The sequence below is a fragment of the Carassius carassius genome, chromosome 38 (assembly GCF_963082965.1).
Source record: "Carassius carassius chromosome 38, fCarCar2.1, whole genome shotgun sequence".
Lineage (NCBI taxonomy): Eukaryota > Metazoa > Chordata > Actinopteri > Cypriniformes > Cyprinidae > Carassius > Carassius carassius.
In genome coordinates, this window is record NC_081792.1 from 13293332 (window position 1) to 13304576 (window position 11245).

An 11245-nucleotide genomic window follows, 5' to 3' on the forward strand; every position below is an offset into this window, starting at 1 on the left:
ATGCAGTTGATCGTGACATTTTTTTTTTTTTTTAGTGTGGAGAGTCAGTAAAGAGAGGTTTAAAATAATTAATATTAAACTATTTTATTATTTAATTGAATGTATTATTATTGATTATTATTTATTTGTTATTATTGAATGCTTGTATCCCCCAATTCTGTACAGCTCGTTTTTATTATTATTATTATTATTATTTAAAAAAAACAATAGTAGCACTATTATGTAAATTAGGCAGTATTGCATTTTTTGTGTGTATGAGACCGTTGGACTTTATTGTGTTGTTTACTGTTGGGAGCAAATTCCTCAAAATAACAATTTTACATATAGTCCTCAAAACTCTTAATTTCAACTTTTTATCATGGTACAGCAGATTGGGTTTACATGTGTTTACATTTGTCTTGACTAATGTAATAACCCTTTAAAATAGAAGGTACACAATTATTTGATGTTCTTTGTTAATTAGGCCAATAATTCAAAGTAAGTGTGTTTGATTATAGATTCACTAAATATTTTCTTAGTTCTGTTTTAAAGTCATGGTCAATTTGACTCAAGAAGAGTTTTACAGAGGTTTTAATCATTTATTTTAAATCACGGATCAGGTGAAACATATTGAAAATACATTTGGTCACATTAAATTGAGCATTAAATCAAGTGTTCTTTAAAACAAGAGAAAAAAAAAGAAACTCTCAAAAGAGACACGTACAGTTTTACCTTATACCGAAAAACAATACTAAAAAGAACAAAATGTAAACTGTGACACACAGTGAAACTATGCAGACCCTTTAAACACAATCACACATATGTAAAAACACACAAATCCACAGTTTTACAGTAGTATAAAAGTTCAGAATGGAAAGAAGCTACTGTATTTTAGAACGTAGCTGCTTATCAAAATGTATTACCAATATATGAAATCTGTTTTTGTCAAAACAATGAAGCCTTGTTTGTCTTGCCATATACCACAATCACACTCATTACCACACACACACACAAAAAAAAAAACTAAAAATAAAATACAACAAATTTTCCAAGGCAGTTTGCATGGCTTATTAGGAAGTACAGAGGGGATTTCTGAAACTTAAATGTACAGTCTTTGTGTGTGTTCTTATTTTCAAAAAATTTTGAGAAACACTAGATGATTAAAAACAATGTTCTTTATTTTAAATTTTTGCAAAAGGTTAAAATTCTTAAATTAAGCATTAATAATTTCCATTAGACAATGCAAAAAGTCAGAGAAGAACAATCAGTAAAAACAGAGAAGCAAACACAGCTGAAATGCAGAGGAAGTTTTTACATTTAGATTTTTTTTTTAAACCACAGAATAAGAATTTATTGCATCTGTGGCCTTTATTACAACAACACAGCTCTGGTGATCTGGGAGCTGTGCAAAAGTAAGGTACGCGTATAATGCATGAAATCCTAGCATACACACTTGAGATTAAACCAGTTTCATATTTCAAATGAGCGACAACAATACTAAAATAAGGTTGTAACACTGATAACACCCCCAACGGTGCAAAGTAAACATTTATTAATGGCCAAGTTGTTCTGCTTTAAAAGCAATTCCCCCTGAAAAGATGGATCATAGAGATCCGAATGTTGCATTGTTGAATAGCTGCAAAAGTTGAAGAGTAACACTTAAAAGTCAACCTGAAATGACACCCACAAGCCCTTTTACTTTTGTAAAGTGATATGTTTGCTTCATACAAAGCTGTGAATAGCTCTTCCCCTCTTGACACACTGCCAGACAACCACTGGTTAAAATGTAAGCGGCCTTGGTGATGTCATCAGAAAGAAAAATAGTTTAAGAGGTGGAGCAAGTTATTATATTTTTTAAAAGATAGTTTTTTTTAACGTTATCAATAGCGCCCAATAACATTAGGAACGTATATGTTTTTGTTATACATTCTTCTCAAAATACTATTTATTCCTTTATGTAAACAACTTTTCATGAGGATAAAAATACTGAGTGCACCTTTAAGAAAGTAATTAGGGTCCATTTTGATTTCGCGTTGACTTTAAAGGCCTGTTCACAAAAAGACGAAATGTTTGCTGCAAAAATGTATGCAATAAACAACTGAAGCAACTTTTTACAGGGAGGAGATATAATCTCTTTGCCACAGCACTGAAGGGAAACTAGGCAACCAATAAGAGTCACACTTTTGGTTATGTGCCCAAACACGCTGCGGTTGCATAAAACTATGACTTGGTGGCATATTTTGATGAGCAGCAATAAACAACAGAGGAACAATCTGGAACTAGCCTCTTTTCTTCTTCATGACAAGTGGGTGTGAGAAGCAGAAAGTGGTGTAGCACCTTCCAGTATTTATGCTTTCCTATAAGAACAACATACTGTCAAAGAGTGAAATTGCAGTGACATTCAAATGCATTTTCATGTCAAAAAATTTGTGTTAATGTGAACAGGCCTTAAGATCTTGACAATATTAAACCACGCTTTCAACAAACAAGCCATTTGGCCCGTTTGAACTTTTACACCCAAGAGGAATTCTGTTTTTGTCCTGAATATGAGACGAAGTGAAAAAGACCCATTTCTCACTTCATAAAGGATATCCCTTTCAAAATGTGTTTAAATGGTCTGTCTGTATTTGTACGGACAGACAACTCGACTATCGTTATCATTCCTACTGTGGTTTTCCCTGACTGAATGAACTCACTCTCACTCAAAACACAAACAGAAACATGCACCTATATGCTCACACAAACACAAGTTAGTCCCCTGCTTGTGTCTCTAGGTCTGGGAGTAAAATTTTTTTATCTTGGTCATTTCCTTGGGAACTTGTCTGTCTTTAACAGGCGTTGCCAAACGCTGGAAGCCTTAGGATGCACAGAGAGTTTCTCTTGTAAAGGAGCCCGAATGATCCATTCACGACAGCAAACAGCACAATAGCCACCAAGATCAAGATCACACCTAGGTGTGGACCTGGAGAGAAAATTACACAGTTGAGTTTCAGTACATGATGAAAGCTTGTAAGTACAGTCCTTCTAAAATATTTCGTAACATGATTTCTTTTCAGTTTTCAAACGACACCTGGCTACCCTCCGTAGTCACTGTAGACAAATTAAAAAGTCGAATGAGTACACACAGTTCTGAGGAACTGAGAGAAGTTAGCATTGTGAAAGAGCGGAAAGGGAAAAGCATAAAAAGTTGACACTTCCTCTAAAGTATGATTCACCACATTTTGTTTTGTTGCTTGAAAAAAAATAATATATATATTCTAAAATATCTGAATGAAAATCTGAGCATCTACACGGCGGAAGTATTAACCGATCAAATGTTGCCCTCAAAAATACAGAAGAAAGTAAGTCATAAGACACAAGAGTGAGTAAATGATGACCTTTACATCTTTGTAAACTATCCTCTGACAGATACTTAGTTTTGCAATTTGTTTGAGTCACTGCACAAATGATACTAAACATTTATTGCAACAAAGAAATGTTGCCACTCCAAGGCCAACAGTCATTTTCTGGTATTGTTCCTGCAGTAAATGTCTGTACTGAGCCTCCACTGGTGGTTTGTGGTCCTGAGGTTGAATATCATGCCTTTTACCTGTTGAGCTTTTGCAGATAAAGCCCAGTTTCTCAGTGCAGTCAGTTAACTGCCACACAGCATCTGAAACTTGCACAGTCACACATGAATCAGCCCTCATGTCACTGACTTCTGGAGCTTTGGAGTGCCAGTTAGTTCATCAGCTGAAATAAGCAGTTTGGTCACTTGTGTGTCTCAAACACATAAGGACAATTTCATTTTACACATACAAATTTTAATAAATATTACATATCATAAAATAAAATAATACATAAACTATATATATTACAAAGATAAAAAGACAGATAGATTTATAATATAAAGAGAGAGGCAATAGAGACAGACAAGACAGAAAAATAGAGGTAGGTAGGTAGGTAGAGGTGGGTATAATAAATAATCACCCCCTTTTAAAATAATCACATTGTGTTGCTTCGCAGCCTGAAATGAAGATGGACACAGCTTTTGTTTTATGCAGCTGTATTTACTCAGTGCAACTTATATGTCAGAAAAAAAAGAAGAAAAAAAAAACTGAGCTGGAAAAAGGATCACTCCCTTCTGTCTGTATTTTGTTGAACCATCTTTTGTGTAAATTACAGCCTTTAGTCTGTTGGGATTTGTCTCTGTCTCTACTAACTTAGCACATCTAGACAATATTTGCCCACTCTTCTTTGCAGAACTGGCAACAATCTGCAACAACTTTCTGGCAGAGGGCAGAATATTTTCCTCAAGAATTTGACGGTATTGTTTTTGCCTCATCTGTTTTTCCTTCTATCCTAACAAATGCTCCAGTCCCTGCTGCAGATAAACACCCCAATAATAGGATATTACCACCTCCATTCTTTACTGGGGGAATCTGTTATGTGGATGGTGAGCTGTATTGGATTTCCGACAGACATTGTTTGGTGTGGAGGCCAAATAACTCAATTTTAGTCTCATCTGCATCAGAATCTTCAAGGTGCATTTTGGCAAAGCTCAGTCTGACTGCATGTGGCCTTTCTTAAGAAGTGGCTTTTTTTTGCAACCACATTTGTGGAGAATTTGTGATGTTGTTGTCACATGCACACAATGACCACTCTTTGTCATAAATTCCTGCAGCTGCTTCAGAGTAGCTGTTGGTCTTTTTATCGGCTGTCTGACCAGTTTCCTGCTGGCTCTTTCATCCAGTTTGGAGCGACGTCCAAGAGAGCAACTACCAAGGACTGAAATGCTCCAGGGAAAGCTCTTTTCATGCTGAACATATCAAAATGACCTCAGCTGATCAAATATCATTGTGTGTCATTGAGAAGGTGATTATCTGCACCTGATTGAGTTTACAAGACATTTTTAGGAGGGGGTGATCATTTGTCCAACTCAGTGATTATGTTTTTTATTAGAGTTTTATCTTTCTCTTGGATGTTATAAGTTTTACTGAGTAAATACAGCTGGATGAAACAAAAACTGTCTCCGTCTTCATTTCAGGCTGCCAGTGGCGCCCCCAGAAAATTTTAACAGGGGTGGCCAGATGAGGCCACAGTAAATCTTGGGGTGGCACACCAAAATAAAGAGAAAATAATTAAGGGTTTCCAATATTGACCAAAAAAATGGTATCCCTGGTATTTCTGGGATTTTATCGATAACGATAAATAGACAATAATGTCACTTTAATTGTGCTGATATCTTATTTCTAATTGTGCTGACAGATGACTCAATTTTTTATTTTTACCTTTACGCCATTTTTTCTAGAAGTGTGCACCATCTTTTAGGTCAAATACTTGCATTTTGGCTGTTACCAAGCAAATGCAATCAGTATCAACAAAAATGATCTTTGCAATGCAGAGAAAACAGAAGCTGCATCTGAAGTGCCATTGAGATGTTTTTACACATTGTTTAATGCAGCTCTGTGGGACATGGTAACTTGAGCCCGCAGTTATAAATTAATAAATAATGTTCTGATATTTTAAAAATAAAACATTGAAAACTGATGTTTGAAATTATTTAAAAAATAAGAAGGTACTGTAAATATGAAATTAAAACCAGCAGTAGGTGGCAGTGAGTCACTGTTAATAAGTGAGTCATTGCGATTGAACCGAATCATTTAAACGGTTGATTTATTCAGGAACGAATCACTGTCATGTTGCTCAGAGACGCAAAACAGTGTTTGGAATGATTTTTGTTTGAACTGTTGTATAAAAGCAATGTCACACTTGTAATTATGCTGACTTTTAGAGAAAAATGTAACTCTTCGTGTGATAATAACTATATGAAATTATATAAACTATATAGATCTATAAATATTCTGCCCCATATCTTGAAAAATGTGATAATTCTAAATTTCCAGTGAAAGAACGCACTACAAATGCGTATGCGAACCAGTCTAGACCATCTAGACGTATGTGCACACTCTGTGTTTTGTTTGGACGGGGGAGGGCGACGGGGGGAGGACTACTCCGGTGCTGCCAATCTACGATCTTTTTTGGTGGCTGCAGCATGTGCTGCATTTTTATTTATTTTTTCCCCCACTTCTTAAACTATTACGAATTTACATTCTGCATTTAAATTTATAGTAGGTTACACACTGAAAATCATCCTAGGGGTGGCCACAGGGGTGGCCAGAGTTTATTCAGTGGTGGCCGTGGCCACCCCTGGCCACCCCTTGGGGGCGCCCCTGCAGGCTGCAAAGGAACAAAATGCAATAGTGATTCTATTCTATACCCACTTTACAAAATGTATAGATACATAGGGAAATTTCATTTTTCACATAAAAATTTAAATAAGTACAATATAAATAAAATAAAAATATTATAAATAATATAAAATATGTAAATGATCAAAATGCATATATATATATATATATACACACACACACACACACACACACACATTTATAAATAGATATATAATATATATATATATATATATATATATATATATATATATATATATATATATAAACAATTAAATAAATAAAAATGAATAAAATATATAAATAATATTATATTCATACATATAATTTAATATTAAATTTTAGATAGATTTTTCCCAAAAAAATAATATAATATGAATAAAATCATAAATATACTATAAATAATCAAAATTAATTTAAATGTAAATATTTAAATTTTTTAGTACAAATGTAAAATGTAGAATGTATATATGTATAAATATTAAATATAAAATAAAAAAATATCTAAACAATTTATACATAATTTTTATATCTCATTTTTCACATACAAGTTTAAGTTAATATATTTAAAATTAAGAATATTTTATTTTTAAGATAAATAACATTTATTTATACGTTATTCATAATACAAATACATTTATAATATAAATTAATATCAATTAAATGATCAATATACTGTCTCTTACTGTATAAAATCCCTCGCCACAGATTCTGAGGGCCTCGGTAATGAGGTGACATCTGGGAGAGGAAATAATCTTGCCAAGTTATAAAAATATAACCGAAGAAGATCAAAGCCACCACTAAATGGAGCTCTTGGTCCAAATAAATTTAAAGTGCTGTACCCTTCTTTTTACAGTGATTTCTTGCTTCCTCCAGGGTCATCTTTAATATAACAGTTTCAAAATAACAGCAGCTCCCACGAAACTTCACCCAGGTCTCAGGACATACCACTTCATTGGAGAAAGCAATGCTTTCTGTGGGAGGACAAACAACAACATTAGTCAGTTTTTAACAATGTACAATTGATAAAATGAATCCAAAGACAAGAGAACAATGGACTCACTTGGAGGAGGTATGTAGCATATCGCTCCTGATAACAACATGTCACATTCAACATCTTTCCACCGTCCATTAACATGCATGTACACGCAGCCTCCATCTCCCATGGGCCCCTTCCCAGTAAGTGAAGGAAACCTCACTGCCATCAGACCACTGGTGAGATATCAATCTATGAAGCTAGAGGGCGCTCTTGTTTAATACACAAATATAACACATCAAAATTCACCAAAGTGTGATTTTAAAGCCTCCTTAAATCTGTGCTGTACAGATTGATCTAGTGTGACTGTTGATCAGCACAGTGAGATAGGCCTGCTGAAACGTGTCTGTGATGGTTACAAGTGCAGCACCCTTCTCCAAACATGTTTTCTGGGACTGGTACCAGCTCAAATTGAACTTTTTCAAAACCAGCGAACCCTCTGTGCTGAAAATATACAAGAAAGAAAATGAAGGACAGAGAAAAAGAAATTAATTAATAACTACTATTTCTACTTTCGAACATGGCACAGTGCGGAAACTGCTAGAGTAAAGGTTGTCAATGATCTATTACTTTCTGGTGATTCAGGCACTTTATCAGTTCTTTTATTACTTGACCTCAGCTCAGCTTTTGATACAGTTTGTCATAAGATATTACTCTCTTACCTTGAAGAGGTTGGCATCTCAGGTTCTGCATTATCCTGGTTCTTCTCATATCTCATATATAGTCAATACTTCATCTCACTGCACAATTCCAAATCTCTCACTGTCTTGCTCAAACAGGGAGTCCCCAGGGTTCAGTTCTCGGACCATTATTAATCATTAATTAGTCGGTTTTAACTACCACTGTTATGCTGATGACATCTAGATATATACTGCTTGTCAACCAGATTCTACCCAGTCGAAAGCATACTTATCTTCATGTGTCAGTGAGTTAAAGGATTGGCTACACTCTAATTTTCTTAGTCTGAACTTGAGTAAAACTGAAATTTTAATAATTGGTCCCCCATCTCTAATAAAAAAATAAAATTTATGTTTCTAGCTTTGAACTTGATGCTATTTCAATTTTTCCATTGGCTACTGTAGGTATCATTCTAGACCCATCACTGACCTTGGATGACCACATTAGCAAACACTCCAAAGCTGCTTTTTTCAACTACGTCAAATTGCGCAACTTCGTCCTTTCCTCAGTAGAGAAGATGCGGAATCATTAGGGCATGCATTTATTACCACTCACCTTGACCATGGCTTACCAGTTCACTCCATCGTTTGTCTGCAGTACATTCAAAATTTTGGTGCCAGATTATTAACTCCCACAAAAAAACCTGCTCACATAAACCCTATTCTGTTTAATCAACACTAGTTGCCTGTATCTATTTGCGTGCAATACAAAATTCTTCTGCTTACCTTGAAGGCACTTAAAGGGCTCCCTCCTATCTTTCAGACCTACTCTCTTCTTATATACCTTCTCGCGCACTCCTGTCTTCTAATTCTGAACTTCTTTTCTGTTACTGCACCCAAACTTTGGAATTCACTTCCCCTGGCACTAGGAACAGTCACCTCTTTCAGGGAATTCAAATCAAAGCTTAAAACGTATTTGCTTAATCAACACTATCACTAATTTACATTGTGTATTTGTACATGAGCTTGGGAAAGTCACTATATAACGTAAACATATTATTATTATTATTATTAATAAAATAAAAATTCTGAATTACAAAATAAACAACTAACATGAAATATACATTATGCACATTAACTATTAATCTTAAAATTGAAAATAAATTAATCATACTTGTTAATTACCTAAAAATTATCATTATTGTTGTTATAATGATTTATTTATTTTACAAATGTTAAGAATATGTACAGATAAATAGATGGGGTCCAAAAGTCACTTATCTGCTTATTTAGTTTGGTTAGTTTATTTGACTTTGAGACATTACCTTTTAAAGGTCCCGTTCTTCGTGATCCCATGTTTTAAACTTTAGTTAGTGTGTAATGTTGTTGTTAGAGTATAAATAATATCTGTAAAATTCTAAAGCTCAAAGTTCAATGCTAAGCAAGATATTTTATAAAATATAAAAGCGCTGTTATTTTCATCTCGGAGTCTAATCACCTTTGTTTGGGCTTCCCAGGGAACGCTGTACTTAGAGATCAATGGTTACAATTTTTGTTTAACTCGGTTCCCGAAAATTATAATCCACATGTAAAACTATGTGCAGCACATTTTGGTGGAGCAGTTCCCTCTTTGTCTGGAGAAGGCGTTGTTTATGGACCACAACAGGTAAGTGTATTTTATTTTTTAAGTTGGTGCATTTAAAAGTTTCTGTAACTTATTACACAAAGGGCAATGCTGTTTAGCTTTGTTAACTAGATAGTAGGGCTGCAAAAAAATGCGCATCTCGTCAGTAAATACGCTCCTGTGATTAGAAGTACATCTCCAGCACGTGCGTTCAGATCAGGATTGCCAGGTTTTCAAAATAAATCATGCCCACTTGCTTTTCAAAACTAGCCCAATCACGTTTCCAGGAGGGCAGCGTGCGCTAAGCTGCTGTCGAATCACAACACAGGAACCGCTGGCACCATCAGAACTTTTTAAGAATTTCTGAAGGAGGGACTTCATAGAACAAGGAAGACATCAGCCTGTTTTAATGACAGTGAAAACAGCAGTATACAGATAAGTGAATTGTGTGAAAAATACTGTGTTTTTTTACACGCTAAACATGAACACATGTTATATTGCACACTGTAAACACAATCAAAGCTTCAAAAAAGCACGAAAAACGGGACCTTTAAAGATTTATTTATTTTGCATAGTAACTTTTTAAAAAGGTCTGAAACATTATTTCTGATTTAGCTTCCAGGTTTAAACTATATTTTGAAATCCACGTTTTCAGTGTGGTCTCGTGAACCTTAGTGTAGACTGTAGAAAATTCCAAAACAGAAGTTCACTTTCAGGTTGAATGTCTCGACACTGTGTAATCGCTATTAGTCCAGGTGAAATGGAGCCAGTTGTTTAAAAAAAGCTGATGATCAGCCTTGTCAATCAAAAGCATATCTCGGAAAAGCATGTCTCGGAAAAGCATGTCCGACAGCAACTAGCATGAAGAAAATGTTTCTTGAGTTAAATTTACAACTGTCCAGGTTAAAGCAAAAATAATGCAACAATGCAGCACCGTTAACATGGGTTCTATTTGACCCTATGAGCCACACATAGTTCAAGCCAGGGAAGCACAGTCTGCCGTTTTCTTTGTTTGTTATGAGCCTTCAATCCAATTATCACAAAAAGTTTTGTGTACACAAGCATTTTGACTTGAGGGTGATTATTATAACTGAAAAAAATGCATAGAATATAATAGTGTTATTGTTCATTTTAACCTCTAATGTACCCTGTGTAGTTTGCAGCATTAGTTGGGAGAGATTATCGGTATCGGCAGATATCATTCTGAATAATCGGTATGGGATGAGAAATTTCATATCATGAAAAAATCTATCATGATTTCCAAAAAATAAATATATTGTATAAAATATATTGAAATGGAAAACAGTTATTTGAAATTTTTTTTATATTTCACAGTATTACTGTGTTTACTGTTTTTTGACCAAATAAATGCAGCTTTGGTGAGGATAAGAGACTTCATTCAAAAGCAAAAAAAATCTTCCCAATCAGTAGTGCATAAACCCCTACCTGTGGTGGGGAAACGTGTATTCCAACCTTTGGAACATAAAGGAGAGGAGCTTTTTGACAAAAGCCTGATCTTCATAGTGATGGAAACTAGCCAGATCAGCACCCAAAGCCCGGCAGAAGAACTGAGCTTCAGTCCAGGTGCGATGCGCCAGGATCTTCTCACTGTTATACACCTAAACAACAAACATTCAGAACATGATCCAACAGACTGAATAATAATTAACCAATGGGTAAAATATACCGAATTCAAAACAAGATTATGAGATCATATAGTGACTCTCAATAATTGGTATATGATTATATACTCTCTGTA

General features: G+C 34.7%; 1 pseudogene; it reads right to left on the reverse strand.

Annotated features, from left to right (window-relative positions):
* Positions 1-2781: 2781 nt before the first annotated feature.
* Positions 2782-8054, reverse strand: LOC132119183 (secretory phospholipase A2 receptor-like; annotated as a pseudogene).
* Between the last annotated feature and the right edge of the window lie 3191 nt (positions 8055-11245).